Source organism: Rana temporaria, chromosome 3, assembly GCF_905171775.1.
Source record: "Rana temporaria chromosome 3, aRanTem1.1, whole genome shotgun sequence".
Taxonomy (NCBI): domain Eukaryota; kingdom Metazoa; phylum Chordata; class Amphibia; order Anura; family Ranidae; genus Rana; species Rana temporaria.
The window spans coordinates 481,720,701-481,733,467 of record NC_053491.1 but is presented as its reverse complement, the minus strand read 5'-3'; the positions used below and the strand labels follow the sequence as shown (position 1 = coordinate 481,733,467).

General features: G+C 42.5%; 1 protein-coding gene across 1 annotated transcript in view; it reads right to left on the bottom strand.

Annotated features, from left to right (window-relative positions):
- Window positions 1–12,767, bottom strand: part of LOC120933679 (proteinase-activated receptor 1-like) — a 42,821-nt gene that overhangs the window by 18,853 nt on the left and 11,201 nt on the right. Inside the window, exon 2 of the mRNA XM_040347019.1 lies at window positions 7,881–7,907. The gene's annotated coding sequence lies outside the window, so the exon portion shown is untranslated. The remainder of the gene's footprint in view (window positions 1–7,880; window positions 7,908–12,767) is intronic.

The following is a 12,767-nucleotide window of genomic DNA, read 5'->3' as shown; positions in this document are numbered from 1 at the left end:
GCGCCTCTCCACCGGTCGATCGACTGACCTACATAAAAATGAATCAGGCTTGGATCACCACCAGCTACCAAGCACCTGATGCTGATGTAACTTAATATATATATATTTTAAATGTCAGATCCCTTCAAGACTGCCTATGCTGATGCAGAGTGACTATCCTTTTCCTCCTCAATGATCATGCTGATAGCTTGTAAGAAAATGTTTGGTTCTGGGCACCGCCACCAGTAGCTAAGGCCCAATTTTTCTGCCCCTGTTTAACAGGGGGGGGGAATTAAAATGTTTGATGCAATACTTGCAGCAGGGATCATTCCTGCACTCCAACTGAAGTATCTGTGAGGGGTTGCAGTGTTGTAGCACCAGTGCCTAAGGCCCAATTTTTCTGCCCCTGTTTAACAGGGGCTTGTAATTACAATTTTTGATGCAATACTTTGCAGCAGGGCTCATTCCTGCGCTCCAACTACAGTATCTGTGAGGGGTTGCAGTGTTGTGGAACCAGTGCCTAAGGCCCAATTTGTCTGCCCCTGGGGGCATGTAATTACATATCTTGATCTATTATTTCAAAGCACGGCCCATTCCTGCGCCCACCAAGATAAACTGTGAGGACTTACAGTGTTGTGGCACCAGCGCCAGCACCAAAGGCCCAATTTTTCTTCCACTGTTCAATAATGGCATGTAATTACAATTCTTGATATAATAGTTCACAGCAGGGTGTTCCAGCTCCCACCAAGACTAACTGTGAGGGCTTACAGTATTGTGGCAACACCAACACCTAGGGCCCAAATTTATGCAGAGTATATACGGCAGGCCCCTACTTTCAAACATCCAACTTACAAACGACTCCTACTTGCAAATGGAAGGAGACAACAGGAAGTGAGAGGAAATCTACCCCTAGGAAGGGAATTTCTCTTCTGTAAGAGGTGTCTCCTGTCCACTGATGCTTTATCACCAATCCTTGTTTCACTAAAAAACCCGGATTTAAAAAAAAAAACATTCGTCATTGGGACAGAAAGTGAGGTGCAATCTTCTGAACAGATGCGCACAGAGAGCAAAACAAATGTTACAGGGGTGAAAACCCTTCTCTATGTTTTCCAAAAAGCTTAAAAAATGATTTTTTTGGGCTTGAGCACTTCAAAAAAGTACCAGTTCAAAATTACAAACAGATTCAACAAACCTACAGTCCCTGTCTTGTTTGCACCGCCTGTATACTGCTGTTCAAAGTATATAGGGCCAAAGGGGCTGGTAATTACCTGGGGGGAGGGGGGAAACCCATGCTATTTTTCTCAATGATTTTCATCCATATTGCAGGGACCAGACATTACATTAAAGCCGCAAGCAGTTTTAAATTACTTTTTTCTTATAGTAATGTCATTTTGTGCAGGGACAGTTCTAAACACCTGTTTTTACACAATAGCTTGCATATTAGCCTATGAGCACTTTTGATTTAGAACGTTTCGAGTCCCATAGACTCTAATGGGGTTCTAAAGTTTGCACGAACGTTCGGTCCGTTCGAAGGTTCTGATGCAAACGGAACCGGGGGGTGTTCAGCTCATCCCTACTGCATATTAAGAGATCAGGATCAGTTAAAAACCTGTACTTCAATTCTAAAGGATAACCCCCTTTTTTAAACCCTTTTTCTGCCATCATTACATTTCTTTTTATCTTGAATTTTATTTTGAAGTTGATTTGAGGCCACCAGTCAGTTTTATTTGCTGGTACATTGTTTTGATTTTTCACTACAAGGCTTTTCTAGCAGTAAAAAGTGTGTTTTACTTTCACAGAATGATATTTTGGGGGTTTATGATTTATTTTTACATAGATTTTTATAGTGAATTGAAATGGACTTTATTTACGGTTAAACTGCTTTTATTGTCACAAGGCTTTCCCGGGCTTTTGTTCCTGGCATGGGATTTTGAAGTTTTTATTTATATTAGATATTTTTTTGTATCTATTCCAAAATATTATTTGTCATTTGTCATTCAATACGTACCAAAAATGTTTTTTTCTTATTCTGTGTTATAAAGTTTTGCAAACAATTATTCGTTCTTCATGCATTTAGGCCAAAATGTAGTCTGCTACATGTTTTTAGATTTTTACTCCAGGAGTATATAATTGGTTTGGAAATTCTATAGAAATGCTAAACCATTTTCCGTCCGCCGTTATACGTTGGCACAATGGCAGCGGTGGACAAATGGGAGTACAGGTACGTCCCCCTTAATTTGCTGCGTGCCGCGTTCTCCGTGACCTTGGTCATGGGCTCCCTGAACTCAATGTTCGCCATCGGCCCGCGATCGTGTCACGGAGTAAACAAGCATTTCCCTGTTCTGCTTGTTGACATGGCAGGGGTCTACTGCTCCCTGTGATCGGGAGCAGTGATCTCTGTCATGTCACTGGTAGCCCATCCCCCCCACAGATCGAATCACTCCCGAATTTCAGGTATTTTCGTTATCGTTTTAACAAACTAAAACAAAGGTGCAAAATCAGAAACCCGAAACATCCGAGATAAAAAAATGCTTTATTTTCGTTTCTACAACAGTTCAATATAGATAGGAGATTAGTCCAAGATTATTCTACATATAGAGTGGAAAGATTCTACATAGAGTGAAAAAATTGGGGTAGACCATTCGACATGAACGACGAAGATTTGGCGAAGCAGAGAAAAACATAAAAACGTCAAATCTGTCATTGAAGGCTTATGGTGTCTATCGAAAGTTCTAAGAAGATTCGACAAGCAGCTAAACTGTACAACGCCGCAATCGTACATTTCCGGTCGAATGCTCCACCCATAGGCTATAGAAGCATTCGAATGTTGGTTGACTAGTAATAATAATTTATAAATAAAACTATTACTAGTCGTACAACATTAGAATTCTTCTATAGCTTGTAGGCGGAACATTAGACCGGAAATGTATGATTACAGTTTAGCTGCTCTGTCGAATCTTCTTAGAATTCGACAGACACCATAAGCTTTCAATGACAGATTCAACCTTAATTATTTTGTATTTTCGGACGAATGCATTTTTTAACGAACAAAATAAATAAAAACGAATTTCGGGAGTAACTATATAAATTTATTTTTCGGACGAAAACTAAGTTCCAAAAATAAATATTTCAGTGTGCACATGTCTACTCCCAAGGACACACTTAAAGGGGGTTGTAAAGGAAAAAAATGTTTTCATAATAAGCATCTTTTACTTGCAGACATTCCTCTTTTCACTTCCTAATTGTTAATTTTTTCTCAGAAATTGCTCTATTTCTTCTCTGTTCTGTTCACTTCCTGCTTGTCTGATTGTTACTCACCACCGTGAAGGGAGGCTTTACTGTGGTGGTCAGTGACGTGCTCACCCTCTCCTGGAAACTACATCTGTGTGGCAGGACGCTCTCTACGTGTTGGAGACTTCAAGGAGGTGTGAATTATTGGGCGTGCCGCAATTCATACTGGGAAATGTAGTTCTTACATGAACGAGCGATGCAAACCAGGAAGTGAATGAGAGAACAGAAACTAGAATGCCGGAGGTGATATAGATGAAGGAATTTAATAGGTATTTACTCGTTTTTTAACAGAATCATTACACTATTCTGTCTGTCTACCTTGCAGACATTAATTTTAGGCAAAAAAAATGTTTTCCTTTAGTGACCCTTTAAAAAGTGACCCTTTAAAAAAAAAAAATGTTTTCCTTTAGTGACCCTTTAACCCCTAGTGGTTAACACCCTTCCCTGCCAGTGTCATTTACACAGTAATCAGTGCATTTTTATAGCACTGATCGCTGTATAAATGACAATGGTCGCAAAATAGTGTCAAAAGTGTCCGATGTGTCCGCCATAATGTCGCAGTCACAAAAAAAAGAAAATCACAGATCCCCGCCATTACTAGTAAAAAAAATGATTAATAAAAATGCCATAAATCTATCCCCTATTTTGTAGATGCTATAACTTTTGCGCAAACCAATCAATGAACGATTATTGCCATTTTTTTACCCAAAATATGTAGAAGAATACATACCGGCCTAAACTGAGGGAAAAAATTGTGTTTTTTTTTTAATATTTTTTGGAGTCAAATTATTATTATTTTTTTAAATTGTCGCTCTTTTTTTGTTTATTGCGCAAAAAATAAAAACCGCAGAGGTGATCAAATACCACCAAAAGAAATCTCTGTATGTGGGAAAAAAGGACGTCAATTTTGTTTGGGTACAACGTCGCACGACCGCGCAATTGTCAGTTAATGTGGGAGCGTAAAGAGAAAGTTAATTTCTCGAGCGCCACCCTTTGGTCACCTTCTGTAAATTTCAAGTTAGTAGAAGTTTCGTGAGAGTTGATTTGCGATTTTTTGATTGTACAAAACAAATGCCTTTTTTCTTTTCTTTTTTTTTTTTTTTTTTTTTTAAAGTGTATTTTGTGCGTGTACTCGAGAGAGGAGCCGGACTGCAGGAGTTGGGAGTAGGCAGGCCTCCCCCAGAGGCAATCTGCCACCTTTCTCCATGCCCCGGGTGGCAATGGCAGGTGTGTGAGGGGGTCCTCCCACACAGCCCGCCCTACCTGCTCCGCTTTGAAGCCCAACGGGGCAGAGGGACTCCCTATAAGGGAGTGAGAGGATTTGCCCGCTCAACCAGCCCCGTTAGTCCTTCGCCTCTCTTTTTAGAGACCGCGTGGTCAAAGTGCGTGATGTTAACCCAATTTCGAGTGCGTGTAAGTGTGGTGGTTTTTGTGGGAGGGGGGTGGGCGTACTAAGCTCAGGCTTACCTCGCATAGCACACCCACCGGGAGCCGGGCTGAGACCACCAAACTCAATTCACATGTAGCTGAGACCGGGATCCGAACCCCTAGCTGCAGAGGTGAATGGCTTGTCAGCGCAGTGCCAATCGCGTTGAGCCACCGCAGCTCCATAAAACAAATGCCTTTTAACCACTAAGCCCCCATTCACATCTAGGCGTTTTAACGCCTGTAGTGCTACGCCGCTGCCGCCACGCTGAACGCCGGCCGCCTGCCGCCTGAAAAAAGGTCCCGGTTCGGCTAGGAGATGGGAACCATCTCCATAGAGGGGGTCAATCTGGGGCACATCTAGGCAGACAATACCGGCATTTTGTCACCGCAAATCGCGGTACAAAACGCCGCTATTTGTACCGCGATTTGCGGTGACAAAACGCCGCAAATTTGTCTGCCTAGGTGTGAATGGAGCCTTAAGGACCCCTTCACGCTGATATACGTCAGCAGAAGGGCACGGCTGGGCTCTTAAAGGCAACATACAGGTACGTGCCTGTGCCCAGTGACACTGATCGTCTGTTCCATGATATAGGGAACGACGATCAGTGACTTCACACCTACAGCTACGCCCCCCTACAGTAATAATCACTCCCTTAGGGCACACTTAACCCCTTAGCGCCCCCTAGTGGTTAACCCCTTCACTGTCAGTGTCATTTTCACAAATGACAATGGTCCCAAAAATTTGTCAAAAGTGTCCGATGTGTCCGCCATAATGTCGCAGTCACGAAAAAAATCACTGATCGCCGCCATTAGTAGTAAAAAACAATTATTAATAAAAATGCCATAAAACTATTCCCTATTTTGTAAACACTATAAATTTGGCGCAAACCAATCGATAAACACGTATTGCGATTTTTTTTACCAAAAATAGGTAGAAGAATACGTATCGGCCTAAACTGAGGTAAAAAAATGTTTTTTATATCTTTTTTGGGGATATTTATTATAGCGGAAAGTAAAAAATATTGTTTTTTTTTCAAAATTGTCGCTCTATTTTTGTTTATAGTGCAAAAAATAAAAACAGCAGAGGTGATCACATACCACCAAAAGAAAGCTCTATTTGTGGGAAAAAAAAGATGCCAATTTTGTTTGGGAGCAACGTGCAATTGTCAGTTAAATTGACGCAGTGCTGAATCGCAAAAAGGGGCAAGGTCCTTAACCTGCATAATGGTCCGGGTCTTAAGTGGTTAAAATACGTTTGGCATAACTACATCAGTATCACCAGCAAAGCAGCTCCTTTATTAGAGAAGAGAATGTGCGTTGCATTTTGACGTTTCATAATTTGCCGCGTCACGAATGTTAATTCTCGATTACGAACACTAGTTTACAAGACCGACCGCTTCAGACTCGTTCCTTGGTTCCGATCATGCGTGTTTGTACTTTCGACTTTTGCGTGACGGATTTGTGTACTGACCGTCCGAAAATCAGATGTGGAGCCGTCGTTCGCCAAAAATGTACTAGCCTATCATCCAATAGACAGGTGCACACTGAAATATTTTGTTTCAAGAATTTTGTTTTCGTCCGAAAAATAAATGTATTTAGTTACTCTCGAAATTCGTTTTTATTAATTTTGTTTTTCGTTAAAAAAATCCATTCGTTCGAAAATCCAAATTAATTAAGGTCGAATCTGTCATTGAAGGCTTATGGTGTCTGTCAAATGTTCTAAGAAGATTCGACAGAATCTTTAAAAAAAAATTGTGAAGGAAAAAAGTCATTTAAAAATCACTTGCGGCTGAAATGAATTGGCTTCCGGCAATTCAGAGCAATTTTTTTGCTGCCAGGTTACGTGCTCGGATAAGGGGTCTGGTGTGGATTTTTGGGGGGAACTCCATGCCATTTTTTTTAAATTTGGCGTGGAGTTCCCCTTAAAATCCACACCAGACCTGAAGGTCATTCTTTTTTTAAATTGACGGTTTTTCCTTCACAAATGACACTTTGTGCAGAGACAGTTTTAAGTACGGGAAACATGCACTATTTCACAGGCATACTTTACAGTTGTTTTTAGCTACTTAGTCAAATCTTCATGTCTCTCTATGTCGAATCTTTTCTCTCTATGTCGAATCTTTTCTCTCTATGTCGAATCTTCTTCATGTCTCTATAATGTCGAATCTTTTCTCTCTATGTCGACTCTTCTTCATGTCTCTATAATGTCGAATCTTTTCTCTTTATGTAGAATAATATTTGACTAATAGAGTTAAGGTTAGGCACATTCGAACGCAACGAAAATTAAAAAATAAAGCATTTTTTATTATGGATCTTTCGGTTTTCTGTGCTTTCGTTTGTTATCGTTTGTTAAAACGATAAGGAAAATACCTGAAATTCGGACGAAAATGCATTCGGACAAAAACGAATGCACATGTCTATCATCCATCATTTGTTGAAAATTGGAAAACAATTGTCGAAAGGAGCATACTAATGGCAAGAATTTCAGACAACGGTCTTTCAAACAACAATCCCCTTCCAAATTTTGCATCGTGTGTACGAGGCTTAAGACTAAAAAATTTCAGATGACTAAAATATGACTAAAACCCAAAAAATTCCGTTGCCTAAAATACAACTAAAACCAAAAAATTTAGATGAGTAAAATACGGCTAAAACTAAAACAAATCAGATGATTAAAATACGACTAAAAGTGAAATGGCGTTTTGGTGAAAAGTCTATGACTAAAACGAAATAAAAATGTTATGTCAAAATTAACATTGCTGACAGACGCGTCTAATTTCTTGAGGCCCAATAATACCAGGAGGGTACAAATAACCCCCAAATCATTTTTGGAAAGTAGACAGTCCAAGGTATTTAGTAAGAGGCATGTCAAGTTTTTTTAAGTCATTTTTTGTCACAATTATTTTTTTGGAAAATGAAGGAATCGTTTTATTCACCATTTTTTTTACATACTGTCCCCAGTGCAGTACAGCTTCATCATATGACTGGTGTGACAGTGATCAGAGATACTGACTGGTGGCTGTATGTAAAAAAAGGGAGCCGCCCGCCAGCATTAAATACTGTAATACTGTAAATAATGTACTGTTGGCAGGCGGGAAGCAAACAACAAAAACTTAAACATATTTGAAGTCACAACAGTAATTTGTTAAACATGAAATGGCATTGTATGGTAATTTCCTTACCAGAGTAGTGACCCCCAAATTCACCATCTGCAAAATATCAGAGTAAAATGTTAGAAAATCATTTAACAAGAACATACAATTCAGTTCTTTACATAGTTACATACATAGTTACATAGTAGGCAAGATTTAAAAAAAAAATAGGATTTTTGTACTCACCGTAAAATCCATTTCTCTGAGTTCATAGACGGACACAGCCTTCTTTGACATTAGGGTTATGCTTCTTCCTACCAGGAGAGTTTAGGCAGAATTTAACAGCACTTAAAGTGTTAAAACCTTTCCTTCGTGCCGCTCCTCCCAAGGGGCGTGGCTCCCCAGGCATAACCCACACCCTGCTCTAGGAGCCTCAGTCCATAACAAGCAGTACAAAACAAGGAGGGGTGGGTGCTGTGTCCGCCTATGAACTCAGAGAAATGGATTTTACGGTGAGTACAAAAATCCTATTTTCTCTTCCGTTCATAGACGGACACAGCCTTCTTTGACATTAGGGACGTCCCCAAGCAGTGTCAAAAAAATTCGAGGTGTGGGAAAACAACACAGCAAACCAGGTTACACCCCAAACAAAAACCGGAGTTGCTCAACGGAGAAACTCCAATCATAAACTGCCGCCCGTAACACCTGCGGCTGAAGGAGGCACCAAAATATGCACACACATCAACCTTGAAAAACTTTGAAAAAGCGTGGATTGACGACCAGGATGCATCCTAACACCGCTGTAACATAGAGGCATGATGCCGGAAAGCCCAAGAGGCCCCGATCGCCCTGGTTGAACGCGCCATAACCCGAAAGGGGGGCGCATGTCCCTTTAGGGCATAGGCCTGAAGCACCATCCGTCGGAACCACCTAGGAATGATGGCCGACGAGACTGCCAGGCCCTCTTGTAGGGCCAGCCACCGTCACAAACAGTGATTCCGACTTCCGGAACGGAACCGTAACATATAAGTACACTCGTAGGGCCCGAACCACATCCAGAGGATGCAAAGTGGCCTCCTCCTGGCATTTCGGCCGAGGACATAAGGATGGAAGAACAATGTCCACATCAATGTGAAAAGCCGAAACGACCTTAGGGAGAAAAACGGCTGCGGCCGCAGCACCACCTCATCCTTACGGATGACCAAGTAGAGAGCCTTGCAAGACAAGGCCGCCAGATCAGACAGACACACGTCTGATCGAGGTAATCGCTACCAGAAATAAAATCACCATTTGTGACAATAAACAAAAAACCTCCCGAATGTCCTCAAAGGGAGCATCCCGAAGCACCAAAAGGACTAGAATCAAGTCCCATGGGGGTAATGGAGTGGCTGTTATCAGTGCTTGTAACTCCCCCACCACACTGATCACCCTGACTGTCCAGGTATCGGGTGAAGCATCGGAGCATTTGCACCGAGTACAAGTACTCGGGCAAATGCTCGGTATCGGTCCCGATACCGATACTAGTATCGGTATCGGGACAACCCTAATAGAGATTATTCTTTCTAAGGCGCTGAAGTACAGTGCGGATATGGTTTCTGTGGACGAGCAGATTTTCCGAAAAGATAAGGATGTCATCCAGATAGATGACAACAAACTGGTACAGCAGATCCCTGAAGATTTCATTGACAAAGTTTTGAAACACAGCTGGGGCATTACACAAACCAAAAGGCATGACCAGGTATTCGTAATGCCCATCTCTAGTGTTAAATAAGGAACAAAGAACACATAGGAAAAATGGGTATGTTTTAAGAGCATATTAAATAAGGGTATTAGCGAGTGCATCCCAATGGGAAATACATTTAAAAGAGCTAATAAAACTCCAACATAAGAATGTAAGGGCTGAGGGATCATCATCAGCATTCCAACTTTACAAAGAATGCAACAAGAAAATGTAAGTGTGCAATCAGGCTGGCTAAGATAGAACAAAAAGGGCACATAGTGGAGGAGAGTGAAAAAAATCCCAAGAAATTCTTTAAGTATATAAATAGTAAGAAAGAGAGGTCAGATCATATTGGTCTCATAAAGAATGATGAAGGGAATCTGGTTATTAAGGATGGAGAGATGGCAAAGGGATTGAATTTATTCTTCTCCTCGGTCTTTACAAGGGATTTGGGGGGGTTTCAGTAACCAAAACTGCAATGTTTATCCTCATGACACATCACAGGAAGCACCCTTATGGCTAAGAAAGGAAAGAATTAAAAATAGACTTAACCACTAGCCAGCCAGCTGCCACAGTTTTACGGCGGCAGGTCGGCTCGGCTGTGTGAAACAACGTAATATTACGTCATCTCGCATTTCAGCCACCCCCTGCTCTCCCCTGGTGCCGCTGCGCATGCCCAGAGGGCGCGATCACCGCCGGGCACCCGCAAACGCTCGTTACAGAGCGAGAACCGGGAGCTGTGTGTGTAAACACACAGCTCCCGGTCCTGTCAGGGGGAGAAATTACTGTTCGTCTGTTCATACAATGTATGAACAGCGATCTGTCATTTCCCCTAGTCAGTCCCACCCCCCCTTCAGTTAGAACACACCTAGGGAACATAATTAACCCCTTTCTTCGCCCCCTAGTGTTAACCCCTTCCCTGCCAGTGGAATTTTTACAGTAATCAATGCATTTTTATAGCACTGATCGCTGTAAAAATGCCAATGGTCCCAAAAATGTGTCAAGTGTCCGCCATAAGGTCGCAGTACCGATAAAAATCACTGATCGCCGCCATTACTAGTAAAAAAAAAATATTAATAAAAATGCCATAAAACTATCCCCTATTTTGTAGACGCTATAACTTTTGCGCAAACCATTCAATAAACGCTTATTGCGTTTTTTTTTACGAAAAATATGTAGAAGAATACGTATCGGCCTTAATAGAGGAAAAAAAAGGTTTTTTATATATTTTTGGGGGATATTTATTATAGCAAAAAGTAAAAAATATTAATTTTTTTCAAAATTGTGGCTCTATTTTTCTTTATAGCGCAAACAATAAAAAACGCAGAGGTGATCAAATACCACCAAAAGAAATCTCTATTTGTGGGAAAAAAAGGACGCCAATTTTGTTTGAGAGCCACGTTGCAAAAAGTGGCCCAGTCATTGACCAGCAAAATGGTCTGGGGCTGAAGTGGTTAATAAGTTACTGGGACCAGGCGGCTTGCACCTGAGGGTTCTTAAGTGATTCCCAGACCATTATTCCTATTTTTACGAACAGTCTACTGACTGGAAGAATGGTACCATGGAGAAAAGAGGAAAAAGAATGGAGGTCGCACCGACCTAGTGTGATACCGTAACAAGATCTTTATTAAAATATTAAAATCAATGATCATACTCACAAAATTGAGTTAAAAACAAGCGTTGAAAGACAGTTCGGCAAATGTTTAACAGCACCAGCAGAACAGGACGATTACTTCAGTCCAATGGTATCTGACCGATATTCAGGCTAACGCGTTTCGGGGGCGTACCCCTTTCCTCAGAGCCCCGGTGGTCTGCACTGCTCAGTGTGTATGATCATTGATTTTAATATTTTAATAAAGATCTTGTTACGGTATCACACTAGGTCGGTGCGCCCTCCATTCTTTTTTCTCTTTTAGTTACTTTTGAATTCCCACGATTCTGAGGAGGGCTGCAAGATTTTGGAAGATACCTTGTAATTGAGTTACATGACCCCATAGGAAAGAAATACCGGAGCGCCGGAGAATTATTTTTGGTTACCATGGAGAAAAGCCAATGTAGCACCAATATTTAAAAAAGGACCCAAAAGACATCCTTGGGAATTACAGAACAGTTAGCCAAACATCAGTTGTATGCAAGCTGATGATAAGGGACTACTGTATATGCAAGATTTTAGTAATGACAATGATATCATAAGCAGTAATCAGCATGGATTCATGAAGATGCGTTCTTCCCAAACCAGTCTTTTAACCTTCTATGAGGAGGTGAGCTGTCATCTAGATAAAGAAAAGCCTGTAGATGTGGTGCATTTGACACAGTTCCCCATAAATGCTTATTGTACAAAATAAGGTCCGTGGCATGGCACATAGGGTGAGTACATGGATTGAAGACTGGCTACAAGGGTGAGTTCAGAGGGTGGTGATATATGGGGAGTACTCGGAATGGTCAGGGGTGGGTAGTGGGGTCCCCCAGGGTTCTTTGCTGGGACCCAGTGGCGGCCCGTCCATAGGGGGTGCTCGGGTGCCGCCCCCCCCCCCCCAAGCTGTAAAAAAAAAAAAAAAAAAAATTGAAAAATAAAAATGTCACTTTAAGAGTGATCAGGCGCCGGACATGCGGCGGTCTATGGGAAGCTTCACAGCCTGCAATCAGCTGATTGCAGGCTGGGAAGCTGATTTGCCCGTGTTTAGGGCGTGTGCAGGGCGCAAGCTGTGCGCCCGCACACACTCCCACTGTCCTGTGATTTGCTAGCATGCCCACTAGCTGTCATGGGATTGGCGGAGCGGGGACCGGAGGAGAGGTCAGTGCCACTGCCAGTATATCACTTCCGGTATTCTGGAGCGCGTGTGGGGGCGTCATGGAGGAGCAGCGACAACCAGAAGGTAAGTGTTATGACCGGCTCCATCCCCCGCATACACAATTGTCTACCAGTGCCAGCCCTGCCTCACCACTGAGCCCCGCAGCCGCTAGCACTGCCAGCCAGCCTCGCCACCCCCAGCGTCAGCAGCGCCCCCCCCACCCGGCCAGCAGTTCACTCCGAGTCCCACCGCCTCACTCAGCTCCGGAGCATCAGCGTCCACCTCAGAAGGAGTTGCGGCAGCCTGAATGGAGTGAATGCACTCTCTCTCTCCCACCAGCAGCAGCGGGGGGGGGGGTCTGGTGGTGGGAGAGAGAGAGTGCATTCACTCCATTCAGGCTGCCGCAACTCCTTCTGAGGTGGACGCTGATGCTTCGGAGCTGAGGGGGGGAGGGGGGTGCTGCTG